Genomic DNA, 11,370 nt, shown 5'->3' with positions numbered 1-11,370 from the left:
GCGGAGCCAGTGGGGCCCGAACCTTAGAGGGCTGCGCCTATACTCATAGAAGCTGGGTTACATTACGTAACCCCAGTTTTATATCGTATAAGGCTTCGCCCTCTAAGGCTATCGCTATTGGGTTAAGGGCGAAGCAGGATGTAGTCTACGCCCCACTGGTTCCGTCCGTTACCAGAAGCACAAAACACACCTAGTTAATAACCCATGTCCATTTCGCCGTGCGTAAATGGAGCATCCCATTCCCAGGGAATATAGCATTAAAAAATGAATATTTCTCCATCAGGGAACGAAGGTAGGCTTACTCGGGCTACCTGTCGTTTATAAAAAGTAGAGATAGAGTCTCACTTGTTAAAACGAGAGAAGGGAACAAAAGGCCGCTCTCTAAGTGCCGACAGGCACAGGCAGGAATGGGAGACATCCCTCAAATAAAAACGAATAAAAGAACAGGGGGAAGACCAAGATGCAGAAATGCAAATGTCTTCCACTGCCATTCCTCCGTGCAACGCCGTAGACGTTGATATTCTCCTGGTGCTGTGCGCTTTAATGTTTTCCGGGGGATCCAACCCAGAGAAAACATACGCCCAGGGGTGGACTGGCCATCTGGCATACCGGGCATCGTCCCGGTGGGCCGTTGACCCAATGTGGGCCGGTCCTGTCTGTTTTTTTTTCTTTTCTTTTTTTCCTCTAAATTCCCTCCAATTGGGCCGGCCAATTGGCTACAGAGGGCTAGCAGTGTGTTGCCAGCATCGACACATATTATTGGTCTATTGTTTGTCATTGTCAATCAATCATGGGCTGACAGGCTCAGAGAGCCCTGACAGCGCTGTCAATCACAACACAAACCAGGGTGGGGCGGGACCTCATGGCAGCATTGGCGGGAGTCGCGGGACGGGCTGCTGCTGTGCTGAGCTGAAAATGGATAAGCGGAAGAAACGCCCGGGTGGTGCTGAAAAACTGCGACTTAAAAAGCTGAAGTCTCTGGAGGTGGAGGCTACTAAATATTCTAAATTGACGGACCTATTTGGTGCCAGGGTCACCACCCCAGCAGGTGCTGCTGCGCAAGGAGACGAGCGAGTGGAGGCATACATGGTAAGTAACGTTAGCCAGGGGCTGGCTAGGCTACATTTTTGAGACATGTCCAAAAAATGTGATGTGACCTAATTAACTGCATAGTCCTACTTGTGACAACATATTAGCCCAGAGTTGAAGGGCTGTGAATGTTGGTAGTTGTGGTTGATTTTGTTTAAATATGCTGAATTGTGATATTATGGGTTATTAATATTATTGTTCAGATGATTTAGCTAGGCTAGCTAAGAGCTGCTAACGTCAGCGGTCTCTTGTTGCCATAGCAACAGTAAACGTTCATATGGACCAACGAGCTGTAAGTAGAGATGCAGAATCAAGCTATATTGTAAATACAGATGAGATACTTTGAATTTTATCACAAAATACAAGTAAACCTATAGGAAATAATTAGTTTAATTTGCAATATTTGCCATTGTATTTATTGTAATCTTTCAATTCATTTATTGTTTACTGAGGTGATAACTATTTCATAATTTGTGTGTAACTTTAATTTCTGTGTAAATGTGTTACTTTTACTGTAGTTTTCAAATGGCTGTGTATAGTGCTGTCTTGAGCATTTTCAGGTATTGTCACAAAGATCTGACTTTTTTGCATTGGAAAACACTAGTAAGTGTCATAATGAAAACATGGCAAAGCCACTAGTGTTGTTACACTCACGAACGTTTCGTTCAATGTGAACTAATCTTTTATCTTGTACATTATTCTGTGGTTTTGAGTTATTTCCCCATCCAATGATATATGCTTTCCCTATGTCCAGCCCAGACAGGTTCAGGGCAAGTCCAGCTGGTCAGTTCAGGGAGAGAGCCAGACCAATTCAGGCAGCCCAAAGACAGGATCACCTGAGAGGGAAAAGGTTGTAGAGAGTGAGGAGTATGTCAGCCCAAAGACAGGATCACCTGAGAGGGAAACAGCTGTTGAGAGCTATGAGTGTGCCAGTCAAATAACTGATTTTTTTTCACAACCTGATCAGAATAATCTCCAGTCATTTTTAAATTACCATGCTCAGCAAAAAAGTAGCAATCCAGTGGTGCAGAAAGTGTTCTGTAGTAGAGACGGCATCAGTAGAAGGTGGCTGACGTACTGTCCAGAGCGTCACATGCTGTTTTGTTTCATCTGTATGGCATTCGGTAAGAGAACTGATAGCAGTCTGTTCATCAGTGGAATGTCAGATTGGAGGCATATACATCAGCGCACAGAGGAGCATGAGAGAAGCAGTGCACACAGAAACTGTGCTGAAGCTTACCTCTTGAAATCCGCCAGTGCTGATATCAGCAGTGTGTTTGGTGGCAGTCAGATGTCGGCGCACAGAGAGCAGGTCAGAAAGAGACGGCAGGTTTTGGAGCGCATCATAGATGTCATCAAGGTTCTTGGGAAGAGGGGGCTTGCATACAGGAGGTCAGAAAATGAGGCAGCATATACTCTGGAAGACCACACAGTTGATCATGGTAATTTCTTGGAACTCATACTTCTACTGGGGAAGTATGATTTCTGTTTAAAAGAGCACCTGGACAGCTGCATTGAGAACAGCAAAAAGTTGCATTTGTCTGGTGGCACGAGAGGCAGAGGCTCCCTTGTAACGTTACTCTCCAAAACCACAGTCAACTCAGTGATAGATGCAATTCACCATCTGATTCAAGAAAACATCTCCAGTGATATCAAGAAAGCAGGAATGTTTTCAGTGCAGCTGGACACAACGCAGGACATCACCTCTCAGGATCAATGCTCTATAATTATGAGGTATGTTACTGATGTTGTTCATGAGAGGCTTGTTGCAGTGCTGAAGTGCAGTTCATCCACTGGACAGGCCTTTGTCAACATGCTGTCAGAAGTTCTGGACAAGATGGGCCTCAGCAAGACCATGTGCATTGGAAATGCGACTGATGGGGCATCAAACATGCAAGGCCAATACAAAGGATTCTCCTCACTGTTGTCTGCACAATCTCCAAACCAGGTGCATGTATGGTGCTACGCACATGTACTAAATCTGGTGCTTGCAAACACAACCCAGATTGTTATTGAGTGTGGGTCCCTGTTTGCGCTCCTCAATGGCATTGCGGTATTCATCAAAGAGTCATATAAAAGGATGAATGTGTGGGAAGAGTCAGGCCGAAACAAGAGACGTAGACGCCTTGCTCCTATTGGCGAGACACGCTGGTGGGCCAAGCATGAGGCCCTGAAGAAGGTGTTTGGCTCCTTTGGAAAACCCGAAGATGGTCTGTACATTGATGTGCTGTTGACATTATCAGCGATACAGAAACAGGCAACAGTGAAACCATGTACCCGTGTCATGGCCAGAGGATATGCAGAGTCATTGCTCAAGTATGAGACGATCTTGACGGCTCAAATCTTCCTCCGCATATTTGAACATACCTCTCCATTGTCTAAATACCTTCAGACGGCAGGATTGGACATCCTCTCTGCTCACAGAATGGTGGCATCGACACAGGATACGCTGAAAAGCTTGGGAAGAGATTTTGATTCTGTAAAAAAAGCAGCAGACACATTTGTCAACTGGACAAACACAGAAATCCAAGAGAGAGATGACACGGACATTGAAGTGGAGGCCACACTGCCACAAAAGAGGAGGAGGATGAAGAAAGTCTTGCCTGGAGAGATGGCTCAGGATGAGACCCTGGATGATGCAGACAAATCCTATGAGGTGAATGTGCATAACCGGATCATGGACACAGCAATTGAAGCCATTCATAGGCGCTTTTTAACACACGGCAATCTATATGCTGACTTGGCATGTCTGGATCCCAGAAACTTCCCTCAGCTCTGCACCAGTGCTCTTCCCCAGTCTGCCCTTCAAGACTTAAGCAAGTGCTTGCAAGGATTTGACAGCAGGGCAACCAAGGAAAATATGCAGGCCGAGTTGAAAAGCTTTGCACTCCAGTGGAACAGGCTGAAGGCATCCCCATTGGCAGAGTACAAAGCAAGAACAGTAGAAGATGGATCAGGTGGTGAGGAGGACAACACAGAAGAGGTTGAGATAACTCCCATAAGCTGTTGCTCCTGCAAAGAATGCCCTCTGTGCTGCTACCAGATACTTCGCCGATTCAACATGCTAACAGATGCATACCCTGTCCTAGGCCTTGCTTATAAATACCTGCTTACATTATCCCTCACACAGGTGGCTTGTGAGCGCACATTTTCAATTTTGAAGTTTATTAAAAACAGACTCAGAAGCAGCCTCTCATCTGATAGATTGGAGGCATTTATGTTGATGGCCACAGAGAAAGACATCCTCATGGCCTTGGACTCTGACTCTGTGATTGACAGACTTGCAGAGAAGAGTGAGCTGCTTAAAAAGCTGCTCCACTGATAAGGTGAGAAATATTTAATATTATTGTTATTATCACACATCACACATTATGGATGTAGTAATTCATTATTTGTCATTTTAATGATGCTTTTCAGAAGTTTTATTGTGCTTATGTGTTGATCCTTAATGGTGTGATCATGTACACTAAATTATCAATTATTCTCCATTACAGGTTGTTCTCCTCTGTTCTATTTGTGGACTTGTTCTCTCATTTGGGACCACTGTTAGAATTTGATAAGTTTATCATGTATTTTTTAATGTTGTATTAATTCATACTTCATCATTTTAAAAAAGTTTTGAAAGTTTTTACATCTCAAAAGTTTTCAACTCTAGGTGCAGGACAGAGGAAAACATTTTATTTATTTTTTAGACTTAATAATGTATCCAATTCCCTCTCAGGTTGACCACTTGACATGTGAGAGCTTGAGGAGTTGTTCCCCCTCCGTCCATGTTCGAGGACTTGCTCTCTCTCTGCCTGCACTGCACCAAAGTGTGGCTGTTGAGTCTCCTCTAGTATGGTGAGTTTATAATGTTTTATGTTTTATGAAATCATACTTAATTTGTGATGATTAGAGACTTAATAATGTATCCAATTCCCTCTCAGGTTGACCACTTGACATGTGAGAGCTTGAGGAGTTGTTCCCCCTCCGTCCATTTTCAAGGATTTGCTCCACTTCACCACTTTTTGGCTACTGAGAAGTCTATGATTTGTTGAGTATGTCATGTGTCTTATAATGTTATATGAATTCATACTTGATTTGTGATGATGAGAGACTTAATAATGTTTCCATGTCTCTTTTAGGTTGACCACCCTATATATGAGAGCCTAAGGAGTTGTTTTCCCTCTATCCCCTTTTGAGGACCTGCTTTGTCTCCTCCATCATTCACTGGGCCACTTTTGGGTTCCTGAGCTAATTTCATGTGGTGAGAGGAATGCAATATGTGTATGTTTAAAGGTTTATGTGAAGAAACATACTATATGTGTGATAAAATGACAATTGGTAATTCATAAATGTCTCTTTATATTCTCTGCTACCATTATCTCCTGTCAAACAGGTTTTCCTGGCCTGCTAGAAGTTCTTCGATGATGCTTGAGTCATCCATCATATCTGAGAGCTTTGTCTTGACTTTGTGAGTTTATTATGCAACTTGTTTTGTCTCAGATTGAAACAAAAGGTTTGATTATGATTATTTCCTGGCTGAAGATTTTCATATTGATGGTTTTAATTTCAAACATCTGCATATCTTTTAAGTTCAATTAACAGTTATGCAGGTAGGCCTTAGGGCTCTTTTGAGACTTAAGTCATCCTTCATGACGGATACATTTGTTCACTAAGTGTCACTACGTCACAAAAATGCTACATGGCTACATATACTTGTCAATACACAGATACTGAGTACAAGTTATGTTTGCTGTTTCTTGCAGGTCACGAATTTGGTGAGGAGTGGAGCTGGCTGGCTGCGGACGAGGAAGTAGAGCAATACATACTTGTGCACATACACGTATATGAGAATGCATATCTATTCAGACCTGTAACCCATGTCTTAGACTTTTCACACAGCTATATATATATATTTTTTTTTTTCTTCAATTCTCTATTTATGGTTTCATAATGACTGAGTCACCGTTGAGTGAGTGAGTGAGTTTCAGCTCTAATGCTGCTACTGTCTGTAATATGTTTCTATTTAGATTATTTGTCAGGATATTTTTTTGTTATTATTATCTGAGTCTGGTTTTAACTAATACTGGGCTTACACCAAAAGATTTTCACAGACTAAAAACTGAAAGGGTAGCATAAGGGTTCTTCCCGTTAGTCTTGTCCCACCCCTAGTCATGACATGTGATTTGACACTATAATGAATAAAGATTGATTGATTGATTGATTGATTGATTGATTGATTGATTGCTATAGCTGTCAATTTTAGTCCTTGAGTTCATAGTTAAGTGCTTTATTTGTTAACTGCTATCAAGGAATATGACTCCTTTGTAGTATGCATGAGAGAAGATGCCGCGAGATTAGTGGACTTCTATGTAGTGTCCGCTGATAATGTAGTGGGCTGGTCTGGACAGAAAATGCCAGGGCTGCATTTTTGTCCCAGTCCACCCCTGCATACGCCTGTGACACCGCCTCACACAGCCAGTGTGACAGGCGCTGTGCAGATAGAGGCTGAGATTGAGCGCTCTCTGTAATGCACAAACAGACGCTGGGATTTGCGTAAAGCAGCCGTGCGTGCAACATAGCATGCCAGCGCGCGCACGGGATGGAGGAGATGAGATGTGGCTTCCTCCTCTGATGTGTGAGAAGGAGGAAAGAAGCCCTCCAAGGTTATCACTCTCGATCTAAACGAGCTTGTGATCACCTTTGGCATAAAAACCGGGTTAGGGCGCAAAACAGCTGAGCTGTTCTCCTTGGATCTGGAGACATGACGGAGCCACAGAGAGAGCAGACAAATCACTCACCCCTTAAGCTGATGTCAGAGCCAAGAGCAGAGCTACTTTGGCTGACAAGAACTTCAGGGGAACCTGATCTAAAGGTTCAAATGGAGCTTTACTCAGTGCGCTTAACACTAAAGCCAAAACCCATTGAGGCGCCAAAGTGCGTGACACAGGTCTGAGTCTCTGTGCTCCTCGTAGAAAACGTTTTGTCAGAGGGTGACTACACACCGTGCTGACACCAATCTACGTGGCAAGATGAAATGGCAGCAGCATATGTTTCGACCGTGCTATAGGTCAAATTCCTGTCCAGCAACAGCTGGAGGAACGACAGCACGAGGCAGGGGGCCCGTAACGGGGTCCAGGTTTTTCCCTACACACCAAACGGAACATTGTCCATTTGGCTGTGTAGGATGTGTGTTCAGCAGCTGCGCTGATCGAACACCTCCCTGGCGATTTATACAGGCCGCCGCTGCTTTGTTGTCTGTTCGAATCAACACATGTTGATTGTACAGCAACGGGACGAAGTGCTGGATTACTTTCCATATCGTAATTCCAGCACGTTTATATGGAGAGACATGTGACCCGGCCACTGTCCCCCCACTGCCTGCGACATGCACGTTCCTCAGCCTGCGAGAGATGCGTCTGTGAACACTGTGGTGTGTGACGTCTCTCTGCTCAGGGGCACCCCCACTGACGTGGAGATTTTTCCATGGGTTCAATCCCAACCCACGGATGGAATGTACACCATGCGTCTCCTCTGACGCACGGGGTCGATACGCAGGCAAATAAACCACCTCTGGTGGAGTCTCCTCACTGTGAAGGAGACCCCGGGGGATCACCACGTGACCAGCTGATATCCTGCCTAACAGCTGCGTCACGGAGAGGTCGGTCACCGCCCCGCGGGGTGTGACACGCCGGAGGTGAGCTGTCCGAGCTGCCTAAAAACCTATAGGTTTTTAAAGACAGCCGGTTTATACAGCGAGCCATGCTGCCTATAACCGACAGGTCAGGGGCAGCCGGCTTAACCGGTGAGCCTTGCTGCTTATTATTATCAATCTGTCCATCGAACACGCACGTCGCCACTCTGAGTAATACTCTGAGAGCGCGCGACCTGCTCTGGATGTGCTGTGGTTGTCATGGTGACGAGCCACGTCAGAGCCCTCGCCGCCGTTGCCCGTGAAGCAGCCCAAGAGGGGCCCTCCACACGCTGCATCTCACACATAGGGACATAGGAAAAACCGTGCTGCCTGCTAACCGAGAGGTTAACAGCTGCACCGGAGGAGAGCTGTCACTTTCTCCATTCTCTGCTATGAGAGTCGCGCTCTCATGCGGGCTGAGTTCAATTCCACTCCCAGTTAAATGTCTGGGAAGGAAGAGGACAGCTCTTCTTCCAGTTGATAATGAAAAACCCAGGCTTGACAGATGAGATACGAGCTGTATCGTCTGAAAAACCGCTTCCTCCCTGGAGCGAGCCAGCCACAGCTGGTCGTCCAGGCAAAATAACCCTCATCCCCATTCTGAGTAGCTGCTCCAACCGTCTCCACCCACTTTGAAAAAAGTGTGTGGAGCCAGGAATGAGAAACGCAGGAATTTGCTGTGTTTCGGGATGATGGTTACGTGGAGGTAAGCATCCTTCAGAACTATGGATGTGCACCTGCCTGGTGAACACACTCCAGCACCTGTTTGATCGTCAGCATGGGAAAAAGCCATTCCCTTGTTGGACACTGGCAGATCGAGGATGGGTCTCATTCCCCCCGCTCCGTCTCCTTCGGGACCAGAAAATAGAGGGAGTAAAAACCCCTGATTTTCTTCCCTTTGAGCAACCCCGGGAAAAGGCTTTCTTTAACCAGAGTTCCTGCCGCTCTGCACGGAGCGCGAGACACTGTTCTTGGGATGACAGGACTTCCTGTATCCCGTAGAACTGCGGGGGGGAGAGGCGAATTGCAGAGACTACCCTCTGTCCATCCGCCTGCTCATCCATCTGTCCATCAGACATACTCGCCGCCACCCTGAGTACCATACAGTACTCTGATAGTGCCGGGTGTACATTCTCTGGATGTGCTGTGGTTGGTAACAAACCATGCCAGAGCCCTCCACACGCTGCATTTCACACCGGCTCTCAATATGTCGTCGTTTAGGAGAATACTCGTAAACTGCGCGTTCACACTCAACCCCACTAAGGGATGAGCGGAGGTGTGTGCAGTGCTGTCCACACGAGGCGTAATAATGGCCCTCTGTGGATTTATTACGACCGTGGGTAGGAGCCTAGGAGGTGTCTGAGACAGAGGAAAAATCCATGCTGCCTAAACCCAAAAAGTTTACGCTAGACGGATTTGAATAGCAAGCCCAGCTGTTTTATTAACCGATAAGTTAAAAAACCCAGCCGGCTTAGGCAGCGAGCCATGCTGCCAAGTAACCAATAGGCTATTGGCAGCTGGCTTAAACCGGGGAGCCTTGCTGTATATTAACTTCCCTCTGTCCATCTAAACCACGCGCCGTCCTCACGGCGCGAACCTGCTCTGGATGTGCTGTGGTTGTCATGGTGACGAGCCACGCCAGAGCCCTCCAGACGTTGCATTTCACACAGGCTCTCCTTATGTCGCGTTTAGGAGAAGGCTCGTAAACCGGACATTTAAGGTGCGTTCACGCTCAACACCCCTAAGGGATGAGCGGAGCAGTGTGCAGTGCTGTCCACACTGTAATAATGGCACTCGTGGCTCATTACGATCATGTGTAGGAGGTAGGTTTGGGACAGAGGAAAGAATTTCCGAGCTGTCTAAAACCCAACAGGTTTTAAAGACAGCCGGTTATGCAGTGAGCCATGCTGCCTATAACCAACAGGTTAGGGGCAGCCGGCTTACCCGGTGGGCCTTGCTGCTTATTATTATCAATCTGTCCATTAAATACACGTGTCGCCACGCTGAGTAATACTCTGAGAGCGCACGCCTGTTTTGGATGTGCTGTGGTTGTCATGGTGACGAGCCACGTCAGAGGGGCCCTCCACACGCTGCATCTCACACCGGCTCTCATCCTGTCTCTGTTTCGGAGAAGGCTCGTAAACTGGACATTGAGGCGCGTTCACGCTCAAACCCGCTGAGGGAATGAGTGGAGGTGTGTGCAGTGCTATTCACACAGTGCGTAATAACAGGGCTCATTACGACCGTGTGTAGTATAGGCACATCTGGGACAGAGAAAAAAACCGTGCTGCTTATAACCGACAGGTTTAGGAGCATCAGGTTTAACCGTCAAGCCCTGCTGTTAAATAACCGGCTGGTTAATTATAGCTGGCTTGTGCCGCGAGCTCCGCTGCCGCGCTAACCAACAGGTTACGGAGCGTCCACACTACAGCTCCAAAAATAGCTTGGAGCTGGGCGTGTCTGGAGCTTGGGGATTTTATTCAAGCAACACGGCCAACAACCAATCACATGAATCTCCCGCCCCCGACATACAAAGCAAAAACCCCCGGGGATTTTATGCGAGCAATATATATATAAACTCCCCAAACAGGCGAAAACCTACCAGTTTCCCCCACTGTCTCTGCCACCTCCCTCCATGCCTGGTTCCTCCGGTTTGTATCCCGGGAGGTGAAGAGGGTCTGGTCATACAAAACCGGGTGATTCGCTACGGCGATAGTTAGTTTCTCCTCCGACTTTTTTTGAAAATATAGAAATGAACGGCGGGATATCTCTCCCAGCTTAGACGCGGTTTGATTGGCTAGCGCTTCAGCTGTCAGATTTTGGGAAACGGGATTTGATTGGCTGGCGCTGGCTACTCCGGCGTCCAGGCGACCAGAAGTTGAACAATGTTCAACTTCTGGTCGCCTGGGTCGCCTGAGACGCCTCGCTCGGCTACCCACAATTCAGTTCGGCGAAAAAGCGCAGCTACGTGACGTCACCCCATTGAAAGTGAATGGGCAGCTTGGAGCTGCTTGGAGCTTTCGACGCTGTAGTGTAGACGGGCCGTTACAGCCGGCTCAAACGGCGAGCCCCGCTGTCTGTTAACCGTACAGGTAACAAACAGCTGGCTTATGCACCTCAACACGCTGTATTACACAGCGGCTCTCCTCATGTCGCCGTTTAGGAGAAAACTCGTAAAACGGACATTGAGGTTCACGCTCAAACCTGCTTAAGGAATGAGCGGCAGTGTGTATAGGAGGCACGGGCTGTCTAATTAACCGACAGGTTTTAAAGACAGCTGGTTTGAGCCGTAAGCCTTGCTGCCTAACAACCGACAGGCTGTGAGGCAGCCGCTTATGCAGCTTTATGTCATCCGGAGGAGAGCTCTCCTGAACCGGGAGATCTCATTAGGCGGCTGCCTTTCCGATGATCTCCGGGAGTTCCTGAAGAATACCGCCTATCGACGGCAGAGCCGAGATGGCGGATAGAGGGACCCGTTGACCCGTCGTCAGCCCGGCAGCCCCGTCTCCCCCGCCGGAGGAGAGGGAGACAGGGCGGGGGAACCACATGGTGATCCGTGAATGGAGGGGAAGGAGTCGCTTGCCCGCCACTCGGATCCAATAAAT

At 47.2% G+C, this 11,370-nt stretch overlaps 1 long non-coding RNA gene across 1 annotated transcript; it reads left to right on the top strand.

Annotated features, from left to right (window-relative positions):
• Window positions 1-1,062: 1,062 nt before the first annotated feature.
• LOC117454942 (uncharacterized) lies at window positions 1,063-5,963 on the top strand. The gene is made up of 3 exons (XR_004553040.2): window positions 1,063-1,089; window positions 5,468-5,542; window positions 5,838-5,963. It is a non-coding gene; the product is annotated as an uncharacterized lncRNA (long non-coding RNA).
• The last annotated feature ends 5,407 nt before the right edge of the window (window positions 5,964-11,370 follow it).

This window comes from Pseudochaenichthys georgianus, chromosome 11 (genome assembly GCF_902827115.2).
Source record: "Pseudochaenichthys georgianus chromosome 11, fPseGeo1.2, whole genome shotgun sequence".
In the NCBI taxonomy this organism is placed as follows: Eukaryota; Metazoa; Chordata; class Actinopteri; order Perciformes; family Channichthyidae; genus Pseudochaenichthys; species Pseudochaenichthys georgianus.
Note: the sequence above shows the minus strand (reverse complement) of the source record. Positions and strands in the feature narration are given on the sequence as shown.